This window comes from Chrysochloris asiatica, unplaced genomic scaffold, assembly GCF_000296735.1.
Source record: "Chrysochloris asiatica unplaced genomic scaffold, ChrAsi1.0 scaffold00526, whole genome shotgun sequence".
Lineage (NCBI taxonomy): Eukaryota > Metazoa > Chordata > Mammalia > Afrosoricida > Chrysochloridae > Chrysochloris > Chrysochloris asiatica.
Genome location: NW_006409044.1, coordinates 180,908 through 199,589, shown reverse-complemented (window position 1 = coordinate 199,589; position 18,682 = coordinate 180,908).

Sequence of the window (18,682 nt, the reverse complement as noted above, 5' to 3'; positions counted from 1 at the left end):
AATTGGCTTTTTGATGCCTTTTCTTGCAGCTAAAGAGTTTCGATGAATACATTGTCTAGAAACCCCTTTGGCACTGCTTGTGTCTATACTGTGTGGGGACAAGCATCCTTTCTGCAGAGTGGACATTCTAGGTCTGTTCAAACCTTTCCTTTCACCTTACATCAGTGAGGACTGTGTGCATTCTAGCAAACCTGTATCTTCACTCACCCTGAACACAACCCAATCAGTTATTCACCATTAAAATCTATTTGTCCTTCTAGGTAATGCCTGTCTATTGTTGTTTTGTTTTTAGGTCAAGAAGATGCTATGAGAGAACTAGGGCTTCATTTCATACTGATAGAACTGCATCCCACCCCACCCTCTCATTCACATAGCTCCAGCCCTAAAATAGAAATTGCCTGCACAAAATTTTCCTTCCAGACGCTTCTTCTGCTCCCATACCTTCTCCCTCAATTATTTTAATTTAAGAAACTACATGTGCCAAGCACTGTGTGAGGCATTGGGGACACAGAGGAGTACAAGCTAATCCCAGGCTCGTAGTGACCCTGTATAAGTTTCCAAGGAGCAGCTGGTGGCTTTGAACCACCAACATTACTGTTAGAAGTCCAGCATTTATCCTACAGTGCCACACAGGACTCCATTATGAGTTTGTTGTTGCCATCAAGTCATTTCTGACTCGTAGCGACCCTGTATAGTGTTTCCACAAGTGGTGGGTTTGAACCATTGACCTTGTAGTTAGCAGTCCATTGCTAATCCTACAGTGCCACATCAAGATTCTATTGTGACTTTGGATATTATTAAGACAGAAATATTTTTGTTGAGAGTATGACAATATCGGAGTTCTGATGGGGCACTGCATGCAGGATAATGCACTGGACTGCAAGGTCGGTTTGAATCTCAAGATCGGTTGTTCAAACCCACCAGCTGAGCCTCAGAAACCCTAGACAGGGTCACTATGAGTCATAATTGACTTGATGGCACCTAACAACAACAACAACAACAATAAGACAATATCCATCAAAAGACCCATGGACTTCTTAGCAGACTGGGTCATTAGATTAACATTCTGTCCTCAGAAAGCACAGAGTACCATCATCAGGGGATAGATCTTCAAGGTAGGTGTAATTTGATGAAAGTTCAGGAGGGCTGGGAGCAGGAAGGAAAAGAGGACAAGGTTCTAAGCAGTGAATTTTGTGGAGGAAGGCAGAAAGAAAGTAATCCCAGTAAGCTACCCAAAGCCAAGCAAACCAGATTTGTTCTGTTATACATAAGTTCCCCATGAGCTGGAACTGACTCAGTGGCAACTAACAACAATAAGAACCCAAAGCCAGAGTCTGGCAAGAGGGGCTGGTGCCAAGGTGTCTACACTTGGGAAAACTCCAGAATCCGTGTAGAGCAAGCATGTGAATAAGAGGTTATTTCAAATCCCTTCCACATTTTGGCTCAAGTCTCTTTCCTCTGTCTTTAACATGGGTGTCTGAGTCGAATTTTGAGCTCAATCTAAGATCCACTCATTCATTTACTCAGTGTTTATTGCTTTCCTACTCTATCCCAAACAATATGCATGGAGAACAAAACATGTAGTTCCAGTATCTCCATAGTGCCTATCTCCTAGTCCAAGGAACTGAAAAGGGACTTGAAGAAAGGGAAGAATCAGTTTATAGAGTCTGGGTGAGTGGATCTCTAGAATCGACCTGTAAAAAGGGACAATAATGATAAGCAGAGACAAAGAAGCCATCTCTGCATCCCTATTCCTTACTTGTATAAATCCAGTCTGCCCTGTAAACAAAGTTTCTCTATACTCTTGTATTCTAAGCCCTGAGACACTAGTGAGGCTGAAATGAGAAGCATTGGTCCAGTGATAAGGAAGAGTGTATCAGGGAAGTAGTGAGCAAATTAACAGAGAGGTTATTTTGAGGTCTACTGAAGAACTATAAGCCATGAGATAGAAGTGGGTAGTGACTATGGAGTCAGAAACAAAGACATTTGTCTAGGGCCCCAGATCCATGTTTTACCCTCTCCATTACAGCATGAGTACCTTAGAGCAAAGGAGTCTGATCTCCTCAGTTGTCACTTTCTATCTTCCTGAGTGGGAAAAGATGGGCATGGAAAACAAACTGGTTTAGAATTTTACTCCAGGCCTGCCTCTCACAGATAACTGTATGACCTTGAAGATGTTGCCTGATTTTTCTAAGCATAAGACTATTCATTTGCTTAAAACAAACAATGACAGACTAACAGGCTTTCTAAATGTTGACTTTCTGGCTCTCTCCTGAACTGCAGTGCCTCTAGTGCAAGAGTTGTTGTTGTTGTTAAGTGTCATCAAGTCAGTTCCGACCTGTAGCAGCCCTGTATAGGTTTTCCCAGGAGCGACTGTTGAGCTTGAACCACCGACCTTGCAGTTCAAGTCAACTTTGCAGTCCAACACATTAACACACAGTGCCACACCAGAACTCCTTGGAAACCCTGTAGAGGGTTGCTATGAGTCAGAACCAACTCCACAGTATTTAACAGCAACAACCTGCTACCAGACTGGGGTTGGTATTTTTTCCAATGACCTGCTACCAGAGGACTTTGTATAATTTCCAATACAGATTTATCCTAGCTGGTTTTTATTTCTTTCAGGACAGGTACTGTAGTTCATGCTTTTCTGAGGTACCCATTGAAATTAAGTCCAGTGCCATTAACATGTTGTTGTTGGTGACATGTGTTCTGATTGATAGAGACCTCATGTATGAAGAGGGGAACCATTCCATAGGGTTTTCAAGACTGAGACATTTCTGAAGCAGATATCCAGGTCTGTCTTCCAGGCATCTCTGTGTGGGTTCCATCCATCAAACTTTCAGCTCATAGTTGAGCAGCACTTAACTGTTTGTGTCACACAAGTGGTCCAAATACCTGCCTTCTTCATGCTTTTGCTTATATACCTAGGACTGGTTCAACAGGTTACAAAGATGCAGAGGTCCCCACCCCTGGTTTTAAGTCCCTCGAGATGCATCACAATAGGAGCCAAGCCTGAAAGCTAAGTGGTATGCATAGGGGGCAGGGGGAGCGTCCTGCTCTCTGCAGTTTCTGAGCCAGGCGGGACTGCTGAGGGGCTGGAAACCTGACAGGTCCCCGCCCCTCATCTTAGCAGCACCTTTGCTGTGCAGAGTCCTGGGAGGAGGTGGGGGTGGAGAAGTGCACACGGGAACTCTGAGCGCTCAGTTCATTGGGCTTTCCCAGGACTAGGTACTAGGATGCTCCGTTAACCTCCTGGCTTGTTCTGATACTGAAACTGCATAAAGGGAAGGATCTCATGCATATTAGGTCCAATGTAGCAGGAGGCTAAATACTTTTAATTAAAGGAAGGCACCTGGAGACCCAGTCTGTGGGAGGAGGGAACTAGAGCAAGTCAGTCACGCTTCTTGTTGGGGGGAGTGGGGGGTGGCAATGGGGAAGGTTTGCTCACCGTCCTTTCTCTGATACTTCTTTCCTCCTCTTTCTCCTAAACTCCCACTCCAGACTTCAACAATACAGGAGGCAACCTAAAGGTGCTGGTTAGGGGAGAGGGCTAGAGCCTGGGGAAGGAGAAGGGCTCAGTACTTTGGAATCACTCTGACACTGGGTCACTGGATCCCTGCCACAGAGACTCAACCCCAGAAAGGAAGGTGGTTGGGAGAAGTGAGAGGTGAATGTGACATAGTCAGGCCTCCCTGAACTGCCAGCTTCAGAGCCTCTCTTCTGCCCAGGCAGAAATTGCAAGCCAGTACTATTTCTTCTTTTTCTTCCTCCTCATCTTCATCCTCCCTAGAATGTGCAGAGCCTTCAACAAGTCCTGTGCCATGGCTTTTCATTTAATTTCATTCTTACCCCCCAACCAAATCAAACTCACTGCTGTCTAGTTGATTTGGACTCAGAACACCCCTATAGAATAGCATAGAAATACCAGACAGGATTTCCAAGGCTTCTTTACAGAAGCAGATGGCCACATCTTTCACCTGCAGAACTAGTGAGTTCAAGCCACCAATCTTTTGGTTAATTCTCACACAACACTCAAAATAAAAGTATCCTAGTTATCACCATCTCTCAGTTGAGACAACTGGAATACCAGAAAAGGGCTAAATAATTTGTTAAGGGCCCTTCAGTAAGTGGCAGAAGGAAACCTCCAAGACTCAAGGTCATCTCCAAAGCTTAAGGTCACAGGGCCCTATTCTTTAGGGATACGCAGCACTCTGAATGGTGGAATTAACATCCAGAAAGCACCTTGGACGGTACCTGACACATAGTTGGTACTCAATACCAAGACTTGCAAACGTGTTACATCTCAGTTGTGCCTACACCTCATTACTTCTTGGCAGTAAGTGATAGAGGCAGAAACTCAGAAGCTCTTAACTTTGTACTTGGGATGCTGCCTGCCACTCGTTTCTTTTTTCTGGGTAGCTGAAGTTACTGAGTAGGTTCTTGGTGGGAATTGGTCTGAATATTCCTCCTCACTTACTTAGTAAGTGAAGGGATTAGGCCCAGAAACTCAATGAGGAAAAGCCCTTCACATGGCCAGGGTGTGTGTGTGGCTCTAGAGGATGCCTCTGGATAGAAAAAAACATAGGATACAGAAATTATTACACTTTGGACTCACAAAACCAGGATCATGAGCAAAGTCTTCCCGAGTACCTGAGCATTGACCTGCAGAATGGAGTCTTTCTGCAAGAAAAGAGGAAAGTTAGCAAGGCTCCTATCTCTTGTCTCTTTGTGGGAATTTATACCAAAGATTAAGGGCAAAGAAGAGCTAAGGTATCTGAATCCATAACTGTTTCTGTGAAGGAAGCCCCCCACCCCTCCTCCAGCAGTGGACAATGACTTGATGGTAATCCCTGAACCCAGTTGTTACTAAGGAAAAACATTTAGACTTCTGAAAAATCAAGATTAGTGATCAACAGTCTTCACCACCCAAAGCAGATGTTGGAAAAAAACAGTTTATGCCATAGTGTCACCAAGAGTCAAACAGTAATGGCCCGAGCTGTATCTGGTACTCCTTTGGGAGCCTAAAGCCAAATCAAGTCTTCCTTCTCCCATCTACTTCTACCTGAAACTCAGAGCAGGACCATAGTAAGTGAAGCATCACAGAAGAGACCTCCTTCTCCCCCAAAGTCACTGGAAAAAATACCAACCCCAGTCTGGGGCCCCATAAAAAAGGCCCCAGGAGGGTCTGGCAGTGTTGGAATGGGGTGTGACTTGGCAAGGGATCCCACATGTTTAGCACAATGACCTGATTGTGTAGGTTGTTCCAACCCAGCAGAGCTCCAGTAGTCACATGTCCCCTGGGCAGCAGGTGTTGTGACCTTTGCCCAGAGATTTGGAGCTCTCAGTGGTGGGACTGAGTGCCAAGGAGGAGGAGAGTAGCACAGCTACTTCTCGTTGACCCTGGAAAGCTGCTACCTGCACAAAGGGTAGAGCCTACACCTCCTCATCAACTCTGTCCTGAGTATGAGGTCTGATTAGGGAGAAAACCTCAGGCCAGTTCCCACCCAGAGTCGACTCAGTGCCCTCGGTTACACAGTAAAAACAAGAGAGAGGTAAGGAGCATCCCCAAGTACAAAGTTAAGAACTTCTGAGTTTCTGCAGAATCAATGAGACTTAACAAGTTACTAAGATTTGGTATCGTTAACTGCTGTGTTCCCTGTGCCAAGCACGACACCATCAAAATGAGTTCATGGAGTTACCCCACTGTCCACATTCATTCCATCAAGCACTCATGCAATCACATAAGCTTACTGAGCTCCTCTTATGTGCTAGACACGGTTCTATGCATTGTGGATATGGAAATGAACAGAATAGAAATCCCTGCCTCATGAAACTTACTGTTGAGAGATAGATGACAAACAGATAAGTAAAATATATAATATGTAAAATAATAGAAAGGAATCAAGCAGAGTGAAAGGAGAAATTTGCAAGGATTGATGCTTTTGAGTTGTGGTGTTGGAGGAGAATATTGAAAGTGCCATGGGCTGCCAAAAGAACCAATAGATCCGTTTTGGAAGAAGTGCAGCCAGAGTGCTTCTTGGAGGCCAGTATGGCCAAACGTCATCTCTCATTCTTCAGACATATTGTCAGGAAGGACCAGTCGCTGGAGAAGGATATCATGTTTGGTAAGGTGGAGGGTCAGAGAAAAAGAGGAAGACCCACAGCTAGATAGATTGGCAAAGTGGTAGCATCAATGGGCTCAAGCATGGCAACAATTATGATTTTGGACCAGAATCGGGCAGTGTTTCATTTTTTTGTGCATAGGGTCGCTATGAGTCGGTACCAACTCCATGGCACCTAATAACAACAACCGGTGTGGCACTGTAGGATAAGCACTGGACTGCTAACCACAAGGTCAACAGTTCAAACCCACCAGTCACTTCTCGGAAACCCCTATACAGGGTCGCTATGAGTCAAAAACAACTTGATGGCGCTTAATAATGCAACAACTGAGAAGGTGACTTTGATGCAAGACTTAGAGATGATTAAGCGATCATCAGGCTAACTGAGGAATGAACAGCAAGGTAAAAGTTCATCTTGAGTGTTTGAAGAAAATCAAGGTCCCTGAGTGATACAAATGCTTTGTCCTTAGCTATTGTCTGAGATGTCTGTGCTGCTATAACAGAAAGCTCACATGTGGATAGCTTTAACAAACAGAAAGCTATTCTCTCATAGTTTAGGAGAATAAAAGTTCAAATTAAGAATTTAGAAAGGTCTTTGTCTCCTTTCAGCATCTGTAGGCCCATGTGTCTTGGCATTAGTCTTTCCCTGGATCTAGGACCTTCAAGTTACCACAGGTACAAAGGACACAGTCTATTCCTGGCTCTTCTTTCTTGTGCTAGTAGGTCGCTCAGATCTCTGCTCACCTCTCTCCTTTAATCTCCTGTAAGTAAAAGGTGTTCTAAGTCACACCCCGGGGAAACTCCCTTACATAGGATCAGGGTTGTGATAGGATTAAGGGTGTTTCATCACCTCCTTAATTCTCTTGCTGACTTCTCACATCTGAGCACATCATGGGGGATCATCACACAACCGCCACATTACATCATTATAGATCTGCCAAACCACTGAGAATCATGGTCCAACCAAGGTGATTCATATTTGGGGGTGGGAGGCAGTTAATTAACAGAAAACTTGGCAGTTCCAGTCCACCCAGTGGCACCATGGACCAGGCAATCTACTTCAGAATTACAGACATTGAAAAACCCCTGTGGAGTGTAGTTCTACACTGAAATACGTGATGCTGTCATGAGTCAGAATCAACTCAGCAGGGACAGATACAGTCAGAGTATACTGGTGCACAGCAGAATTAAAGAGGGACAAAGTAAAGGAGATCGAGGAGAGAGGTGATAGAGTAAGATATGGGGAGTGTGTCCTGATCAGGTAGGACTTTGGAGGCCATTGTGAAGAATAGTGTCACTCGTACTGAGACAGGAAGCCACTGAATATGTCTTAGAATAGAACAGAATCTTATGCCTGCTTTACATACACATAGTAGATCTGCATAACAGCACACACATGTCCTCACAAACATATTAAATGGGATAAGGAATATAATGTTTATTCACTATTGTTAGTTGTTGTTGTTAAGTGCAACGGAGTCTGTTCTTACTCATAGCAACCTTGTACAGGGTTTCTGAGAAGCTACTGGTGGCTTTGAATCACTGACCTGCAGTTCAAATCAACCTTAATGTCTAGTGTTTATCCAACAGTGCCACACTGAGTTTTCGAAGTGCTTTCATACACACTGATCCTAAGAGTCAACTTAATGATATTACAGAAGATGCCCTAAGCATTTTTTATTGAAAATGAGGAAACATAAATATTAAATATTTTTGTTTCTGTTTTACTATCAAGAGTAAAATGCCTGAAAATACATAGTGTTACTTGAAAACCAGTACCCATTCCTCCTTCCACATAGTCCTTTATAGAGACAAGAAGTCAAGGCCCATGTAAGCTGAGTGATCACCAAGGTCCCAAAGCTATGGTTCCAAACATGGGACCCTAGTCTCTTAACACTCATTCAGGGTTCTTTTTTCCCCTGCTTTATGGAGAAGATGGGAGTCCTGGTGTGGCAGTGTAGAATAAGCATTGGACTTCTAACCACAAGATTGGTCATTCAAACCCACCAATCACTCCTTGGAAACCCTACATAGGGGTTGCTATGAGTCAGAACTAACTCAACAGCACTTAGAAACTACAACAAATGGAGAGAATGCATCCTTATGTTGTGCAAGTAGTTAAAGCACTTTGCTGCTAACCGAAAGATTGGAGGTTTGAGTCAATCTAGAGTACCTCAAAAGAAGGGACTGACAATCTACTTCCAAAATAGCAGCCACTGAAAACTCTATGGAGTGCAGTTCTACTTGGACCCACATGGAGTTTCCAAGAGTCAGATTTGACTCCACACAACTAGTATATCTATGTTGTTGTTGTTGTTAAGTGCCGGCAATTCAGTTCTGACTTATAGCAACCCTGTATCAGGTTTCTGAGGAGCAACTGGTGGGTTTGAACTGCTGACCTTGTAGCATGTAGTGCAGTGCTGATCCTACAGTGCCACACCAGGAGTTCATATCGAGGACAGAAACACCTTATCTAATGTTCTACTGCTCATTCATCCTGCTTAGGATTTCTCTACAGCTCAGCCACGGGGATGTTATCAGTTTCCAGGATGGGATGGGTTTAAATCTAAGACTCTGAGAAATGTTATGAACATAATTTCTTCCCCATTCCAATCAGCAGTTCTGAAACACTTTGGATTCCAAATTAGCATTTAAAGCCAGACAATCGTGTGATTTACTATGCCAGGAATTACAAATTTAAGAAGAATGGCATCACATTTATCATCAAAAACAGCATCGCACAATCTATCTTGAAGTACACTGCTATTTGTGTGATAAGATAATATCTATATGCCTACAAGGAAGACCAAGTAATAAAATCATTATTCAAATTTATACACCAAACACCAAAGCCAATGATGAAGAAATTATAGAATACTACCAACTTCTTTAGTCAGAAATTGATCAAACATGTAGTCAATATGCATGTAGTCAAAATGGAATGTGAAAGTTGGAATCAAAGAGGAAGAATTAGTACTTGGAAAGCATTGGTGATAGGAATTATGCTGAAGTTTATGCATGATAGAAATGCAAGACTAATGATTTATTCATTTTAGATACCTTTCCCAACACCATAAATAGTGAGAGAGTAAACTGGACCACACACAGGAATCAAATCGACTACATCTGTAGGGCGAGATGATGGAGTAGCTCAATATCACCATTCAAAACAAGGCCTAGGGCTGACTATGTAACAGACCATCAGCTGCTAATATGAAAGAAAATTAAAACAAGTCCATGAGAGCCAAAATACAAACTTGAGTACGTTCCATTCCACATGAATTTAGAGACCATCTCAAAAACAAATCTTATACATTGAACATTAATCACCGAAGATCAGTAGAGTTGTGAGATGACATCAAGAACATCATGCATAAAGAAAAGATCATTTTAAAAAAAAGGAAAGGTGGAAAAGGCCAAAATGGATGACACAAGGGACTCTGAAACTTGCTCTTGAACATAAAGAAGCTAAGGCAAATAGAAGACATTATGTAGGAAAATAAAAGAGCTGAATGGAAATTTTCAAAGGGCAGCTCAAAAAATAATGTATCTAGGAGCGGAGGGCCCTGGGACCATCAACGGAGAAGAATGGAGAGAAGGACCCCACCCAGAGAAGCAGTGAGGCCTGAGATGAAGACAGAGAGGATAACGTGAAGAGATGGAGTGCCTGGGGAGTTGAGACCCAGAGAGGGAAAGGGGCTGGGTGCTGAGGACCGTGGGGGGAGTGGGACACATGCAAGGTATACCCTTTCATTGGGGTATGATGCATGGATGGGAGAGTAACTAAGGCAATGAAACGATATAGGATAGAATGAATGTAAAACTAATGTTCCCCCATGTAAACTATCACTCAATACACAATAAAACATGCAAAAAAAAAAAAAAAAAAAAGCACAATAAAAAATTACGTTCAAACAACTGGCTCTTGGTGCACATACAAATTCCTTATGAACATAATTATGTGCTCCGGAATAAAAAAACAAAAAAAAATAATGTGTCATATTGTACAAAGACCTAGAGATAGAAAATTAAAAGGAAATAACACACTCAGCATTTCTCAAGCTAAAAGAAGTAAAATAAATTCAAGCCTCAGGTTGCAATATTGAAGAATGCTATGGGAAAAATATTGAATGATGCTCAAAGCATCAAAAGAAAATGAAAGGAATAATCAGAGTCATTGTACCAAAAATAATTTCTCAATGTACAATCTAGGTGATCAAAACCCAGCAATATTAAAGGAAGAAATCCAGGCTGCACAGAAAGCATTAACCAAAAACTAAGCTCCAGGAATGGACAGAATAACAAATGAAATGTTTCAACAAACTGATGCGGCACTGGAAGCACTCACTAGTCTATACCAAGAAATTTGGAAGACAGCTACCTGGCCAACCAACTGGAAGAGATCCATATTTGTATGCATTCCAAAGAAAAGTGGCCTTACAGAGTATGGAAACAATTGAACAATATCAATTTCACACACAAGTAAAATCTTGTTGAAAATACTACAAAAACAGTTGCAGTCAAAAATTCAAGCTGGATTCAGAAGAGGATGGGGCATGAGGGATATCATTGTTAACGTCAAATGGATGCTGGCTGAAAGCGGAGAAAACCAGAAAGATGTTTACTTGTGTTTTCATGACTACGCAAATGAATTCGACTATGTGGATCATAACAAACTGTGGATAACATTGTAAAGAATGGGAATTCCAGAATACTTAATTGTGCTCATGCGGAACCTGTACATCGACCTAGAGGCAGTTGTTTGAATAGAGCAAGGGATGTTGCCTGGTTTAAAATCAGGAGAGGTGTGCGTCAGCATTGTGTTCTTTCACCATACTGATTCAATCTGTATAATAGGCAAATAATCTCAGAAATTGGACTATCTAGAGAAGAACATAGCATCAGGATTAGAGGAAGACTCATTAACAATCTGAGATATGCAGATGACACAACCTTGCTTGTTGAAAACTAAGAGGACTTGAAGCACTTACTGATGAAGAAAGCTGACAGCCTTCAGTATAGATTAAAACTAAGTGTAAAGAAACAAAAATCTTCACAACTGGACCAATAAACAACATCATGATAAATGGAGAAAATACTGAAATTCTCGAGAATTTCACTTTACTTGGATCCACAATCAACACTCATGAAAGCGGTGGTCAGGAAATCAGAGGGCATATTGCATTTTGTAAATCTACTGCAAAAGACCTCTGTAAAGTGTTAAAGAGCAAAGATGTCACTTTAAGAACTAAGGTGCATTTAACCCAAGCCATGGTATTTTCAATCACCTCAGATGCATGTGAAAACTGGGTAATAAGAAAGACAGAAGAATGCATGCATTTGAATTATGCTGTTGGTGAAGAACATTGAAAATACCATGAATTGCCAGAAGAACTAACAAATCTATCTTGGAAGAAATACAACCAGAATGTCCCTTAGAAGCAAGGGTGGCAAGACTGTCTCGTGTCATTTTGACATGTTATCAGAAGGTACCAGTCCCTGGAAAAGGACATAATGTTTGATAAATTAGAGTGTCAGTGAAAAAGAGGAAGCCCTCCAAAGAGATGGGCTGGCGCAGTAGCTACAGCAATCACTCAAGCATAGCAATAATTGTGAGAATGGCACAGGACTGGGCAGTGTTTCGTTCTGTTGTACATACGGTCTCTGTGAATTGGAACTGACTCAGTGGCACCTAATAACAACAATTTGTTTCATAAGGATGTGGTTCTTGTCTTGGTCACTACTGTGTACCCAGGTCCTAACAGAGTGTCTAGCACATAGTACATGCTCAATACATGTAGAACTAAAATCATAGGAAGGAAGGGATGGCGGGGGGGGGAGGGGAAGAGGAGAGGTAACGTTGAGGTAACATTGGCATTATATCTGTCACAATTGTTTCAAATTTGATATCCTTCACATTTCCCATTTCTTTTGTTGTTGTTGTTGTTAAGTGCCATCGAGTCAGGTCCGACCCATAGCAACCCTGTACAGGGTTTCCGAGGGTGTAAATCTTTACGGGAGTAGAAAGCCTCATCTTTCTCCCGCGGAGCGGCTGGTAGTTTCGAACCGCTGACCTTAAGGTTCGCAGCCCGATTCGTAACCACTACGCTTACCATTTACATATTATATTCACAGCACTTTGTTGATAGGCTATGGAAATTTTTCACACTTTTTCTAAGTAGGAGAAATCTGAAAATCAAAATTGGTAAGTGATAGTCACACAGGTGGTGGCAGGGCTGAGTCAAAAATGCAAATCTCTCTAACATCAAGTTCAATGTACTTTCCATAGTTCACACTTCCTTGGGCTCCAGAATGAGAGAGACTAAACCCCAAACATAGTGTTTCAAGTCTCCATTGAATCCTAAGGGAGAGACTATAAAATTGAACTCAGTCACTCCATTTAACCTGTGAAGGGGATCTTCAGATCTCTGGGGATCTTAGGATCGCTGGAAACCAGCTACTTCTAGGAAGTCAAGGATGCTCTCATGATCAAGAGCATTTCACAATCAGAACACCTACCCTGAACTTCTGTACACGTTGATCACTACCTTGGAAAATGACAATGGCCCTGGTTTAAGAAATCTCTACAGGCTATGTCCACCCTATGGCTTCATTTAGCACTTTTACAGGAAAACATTCATGCATTATTATTACAAAGAACTTATTGTAGAGCAATTTTCATAAGGAAAATTTAAGAGACATAAATATACATGGAAGATGAGTAGTTAGACTAGATTGTATCCATAGTATTGACTACAGTTGTTGTTGTTATAGTTGTTAGGTGTTGTCAAGTTTATTCTGACCCATAGCTACCCTGTATACAGTAGAACCATTAGAAAGGATGAGGTAGAGCTATATGTTCTGACATGGAAATGTAGTCAAGACATTTCAAAGCGACTTGCAGAACAGAACTTACATACAGTGTGCTACTATTTATGCTAAAATACACATTCCTAAAGTAAAGGCCATAATTTCTAAGACTGTTGTTGCTAAGTGCCATAGAGTTGGTTCCAACTCATAGAAACCCTGTGTAGGGTTTTCAAGGCTGTACATCTTTGCAGAAGAAATCCATATCTTTCTCTCATGGAGTGGTTGGTGGTCTCGAACCACCGACCTTGTGATTTGAAGTCCAGTGCTAATCATACAGAGTCACCACGTTCCCCAATTTCTAAAATAACAAGATATAAATGGAAAAGATCTGGAAGGATGAACATCAAATGGAATCAAATTTACCTCAAGCTAAGGGGTGGAAAAGGGGGACATCTACTGTTACTGTTGGAATTATTTATGATATATTATGAAGGAGCTCTGGTAGCATAGTGGTTACGAATCAGACTGTGAACCTTAAGGTCAGCGGTTCGAAACTACCAGCCACTCCACGGGAGAAAGATGAGGCTTTCTACTCCCGTAAAGATTTACACCCTCGGAAACCCTGTACAGGGTCGCTATGGGTTGGAACTGACTTGACGGCACTTAACAACAACAACATGTCTATAAGCTAAAAAAAAAAATGAAAAACAGAAATTTATTGCAAAGTATAACTGGATCACTCATTGCCCCTGAGAAGCTGAGCTTGGAGAGTCAGGGTTCTAGAGAGGCACAGCTATGTGTCTGCTCTCCTAGGAATGGGGTCTTATATTCTGGACTCTGCCTTTTGGGGCCACAATGTCCCCGGGAAGATGGATCCATCACTGAGAGGACATTTCTCAGGCTGAGGAAATTGGCAGCCCCTTCAGGTGATAGAACGAGTTCTAAGTCCACAAGTCTAGTCTTGTACACCCTGGAGGAAACAGAGACCAGAGGGTAGAAGGGGAGGAAGACGTCATATGGTCTTGCGAGGCCCTGTCCTCCAGCTGTCCCAGGAACCTGTAAGTTCAGTCCTTCTCCCCAGCCCCTCACCCCATAGACAACTTTGGAACCATTCTGTGTCTCTTGGAGTCCTGAGTGTAGTAACAGTGACACCCACCAAGGTTGATGAGTAACAATTCTTCATCATCTTTAGTGTACCTAGTTTTACTCTTAGTCATTAACATGTATGCTCCACACATGTTGTCTGACTCAACAGCCAAAATATCATATGATAGAGGTATGATAATATCATAATATCATATTCATCTCACTTTCCAGACTCAGAAATTTCAACTCAGAGAAGTTGGGTAAGTGACATAAATTCACACAACTAGTTAGAGGGATGGACGAGGACTCCGGCAAGATTGTCACACCTACAGTCATGACCCCTACACTGTCCTTGCATTATGGAAGGGGGACATTCAGAATTCAAATGGAAAAAGATTAGTCTCCCAGAAAATCTGAAACCCAGGAATAAGCCTGAGAGAAGTGATTCTGTTTTGGAAAATGAACTCTCCGAGAAGTCAGGATCAAAGTCTAAAATTACAGAGATTGTGAACAGAAACCACCAGGACCACAGCACACACTATGAGAGTCAGAAGAGGGGAGCTTAGGACAAATAAAAGAAAATGAAAAAAAAAAAAAAAAGATGTTATGCTTAATAATTGAAAGATCTTTAAAGCACAGTTTAGCAAACATACAAGGAATGATTCACTCACGCATACTATAAGTATGTTTTGTGTGGCAGGCAATATATAGCAAGAGGGAGGTTGCCAGAGGAGAGATGAAGGTAGTAGAAGACATAAGGAATGAAAGAGCTAAAATAAATAGAGGTAAATAGTGTTAAATGATGGTACATGGAAGGCATTGCAATTATTGTAATGAAATAAAGTATACAATTTGTTGAACAAACGTAAAACTGCTCTGTAAACTCGATTCACAACAATAAGGTTTTTTATGTTTATTTTTATTTTAAAATATGATTTGTGCCTATGCTTTGTCTAGTGCAATGTGAAATGAATTAGGAAGAGAAAAGATTTCCTATAACCTCAACTTCTGAGTTTTCTCTCCATTTACCAGGCCTCTCTGTAAGTTTGGGAAGTGTAAGTTTCCTAATAAGGGTCAAGCTTCTTCACAACAGGCCATTGTAGTTGTCATTGTTAGGTACCCACTGGTTGGTTCAGACTCATAGTGATCCTATGTACAACTGAGCAAAACATCCTCACAATTGTGGCTGTGCTTCAGTCTACCATTGCAGCCACTATGTTAATCTATCCAGTTGGGGGTCTTCTCTTTTTTGCTGACTCTCTGTTTTACCAAGCATGATGTCGTTTTCCAGGGATTTGTCCCTCCTAATAACATGCTTAAAGTACTACAGATGAAGTCTTGCCATCCTGTCTTCTAAGGGACAATCTAGTTGTACTTCTTCCAATACCAATTTGTGTGTTCTTCTGACAGTCCATGGTACTTTCAATATTCTTTGCCGACACCAAAATTCAAATGTATCAATTCTTCTGCCTTGTTTATTGTCCAACTTTTATATGGACATGAAGTGATTGAAAATACCATGGCTTACGCTAGATGCACCTTAGTCCTCAAGGTAAAATTTTTTAACACTTTAACACTTTACAGAGGTCTTTTGCAGCAGATTTACCCACTGTAATACATCCTCTGATTTCTTGACTGCTGCTCCCCTGAGTGTTGATTGTGAATCCAAGTAAATTGAAATCCTTGAGAACATCAATATTTTCTTCATTTATCATGCATTTTAGTCCAGTTGTGAGGACTTCTGGTTTTTATACATTGAGTTGTAATCCATACTGAGGGCTGGGTTCTTTGATCTTCATTAAGTACTTTAAGACATCTTAGCTTTCAGCAAGTAAGGCGGTGTTATCTGCATATTGTAGCCTGTTTATGAGTCTTCCTTCAATTCTGATGTTGTGTTCGTCTTCAGATAGTCTACTTTCTGAGATTATTTGCTGATTATACAGATTGAATCAGTATGGTGAAAGAACACAACACTGACGTATACCTCTCCTGATTTTAAACCAGGCAACATCCCTTGCTCTATTCAAACAACTGCCTCTAGGTCGATGTACCGGTTCCGCATGAGCACAATTAAGTGTTCTGGAATTCCCATTCTTCGCAATGTTATCTATAGTTTGTTATGATCCACAAAATCGAATGCATTTGCGTAGTCAAGAAAACACAAGTAAACATCTTTCTAGTATTCTCTGCTTTCAGCCAACATCCATTTGACGTCAGTGATAATATTCCTCATTCCACATTTTCTACTCAATCCAGTTTGAATTTCTGGCAGCTTTCTGTCCATGTACTGCTCTAATTGTTACTGAAATATCTTCAGCAACATTTTATTTGTGAAAGGTATTAGCGGTAGTTTTCATTAATTTCTACACTCTGCAGGAGTAACTTTCTTTGGGAATGGACACAAATATAGCTGTCTTTCAGTTGGTTGACCAAGTAGCTATCTATCTTCCACATTTCTTGGTTTAGACTAGTGAGTGCTTCCTGTGCTTCACATCTATTGGGTATTCCATCAATTCCTGTTGTTGTTGTTGTTAAGTGCTGTCGAGTCGGTTTCGACCCATAGCGACCCTGTACAGGGTTTCTGAGGGTGTAAATCTTTACAGGAGTAGAAAGCCTCATCTTTCTCCCGCGGAGCAGCTGGTTGTTTCGAACCGCTGACCTGAAGGTTCGCAGCCCGATTCGTAACCACTACGCTACCAGAGCTCCTAGAGCCTTATTTTTAGCTAATGCCTTTTGTGCAGTTAGGACTTCTTCCTTCGGCACCATTGGTTCTTGGTCATATGCTACCTCTTTAAATGGTTGAACATCGGCCAGTTCTTTTTGGTACAGTGACTGTGTATTTCTATCATCTTCTTTTGACCTATATCATTCAGTATTTTGTCCTTAGAATTCCTCAAAATTGCAACCTACCCAAAGTTTAAATTTTTTTTTTTTTTTTTTAAGTTCTTTCAACTTGAGAAATGCTGAGCATATTCTTCATTCTAACTCCAGGTCTTTGCATATAATAATATGTTGCGTTGTCTTCTTGAGCTGTCCTTTGAAATTTTCTGTTCAGCTCTTTTACTTCATCATTGCTTCCATTTGCTTTAGCTATTCTAAACTCAAGAGCAATTTTCAGAGTCTCTTCTGACATCCATTTTGGTCTTTTCTCTTTTTTCCTGTCTTTTTAATGACCTTTTGTTTTCTTCATGTATGATGTTCTTAATGTCATCCCACAACTCCACTGGTCTTCAGTCATTAGTGTTCAATGTGTCAAATCTGTGTCTGAGATGCTTTCTAAATTCATGTGGAATATATTCAAGGTCATATTTTGTCTCTTATGGACTTGTTTTAATTACTTCAACTTCAGTCTGACCTTGCATATGGACATATGGTCTGTTCCACAGTCAGCCCCTGGTCTTATCCCACACCCACCCTCCTGCCCCCTTGGTCTTATTTTGACTGATGATACTGAGCTTCTCCATCATCTATTCTCATAGATGTAGTCAATTTGATTCCTGTGTATTCCATCTGGCAAGATTACTGTGTATAGTCACCATTTATGTAGTTGAAAAAGGTATTTGCAATGAATGATTCATTGGTCTTGCAAAATTCTATCATGTGTCATCTCCAGCTTCATTTCTATCACCAAGGCCATATTTTTCATGTACTGATTCTTTCCCTTTGTTTCCAACTTTTGCATTCCAATCATCAGTAATTATCAGTGTATCTTGATTGCATGTTTGATCAGCTTCTTACTGAAGAAGTTGGTAGTATTCTCCAATTTCGTTATCATTGGCTGTGGTGGTTGGTGGGTACATTTTAAAAGTTATTGTGTTGATTGGTCTTCCTTGTAGGTATAGAAATAACATATTATCACAAACAACATTGTACTTGAAATATTCTTTTTGACGATGAATGTGATGTTATTCCTCTTAAATTTGTCACTCTCAGAGTGGTAAACCCACATGATTTTCCAATTCAAAATGGCCAATACCTGTTCATTTCAGCTCACTGATGCGTAATATCTTTGTGAATTCCATTTCGTTTTTGATAACTTCCAATTTTCTTAAATCCATACTCCATGTATTCCGTGTTACAATTATTAATGGATTTTTGTAGCTGTTTCTTCTCATTTTGAGTCATGCCCCATCAACAAATGTAGATACCTAAAGTTTGCTCCAGCCACATTATTAAGTTCAACTACTTTGAGGAGGTTGCTCTTCCCTAGTCATATTTGGAGTTCCTTTCGGTCTGAAGAGCTCATCTTCTAGCAGTATATCAGACAGTGTTCCACTGCTATTCATAAAGTTTTCTGTGTCTAATCCCTTCGTTCTTGGTCTTGTCGCTCCACTATAACCTGTCCATCATAAGTTCCCCTGCTGGTATTTGAAACATCATTGGCATAGCTCCCAGAGTCCCAGCAACACAGAAGCCACCACAGTGTGACAAACTGATAAACAAGTGGTGGATCCTCTGTCTAGGTCTATACATTTTTATATATCGCATAGACCTTGATGTTGTTTTTGTTAAAAGCGATTGAGTCAGTTCTGACTCATAACAACCCTGGATAGGGTTTCCATGGAATAGCTGGTGGGTTTGAACCTCTAAACTTGTGGTTAGCAGCCCAGTGCTTTTCCTAAAATGTCACACCAGAGCTTCATAGACATTGATAGAGGTCC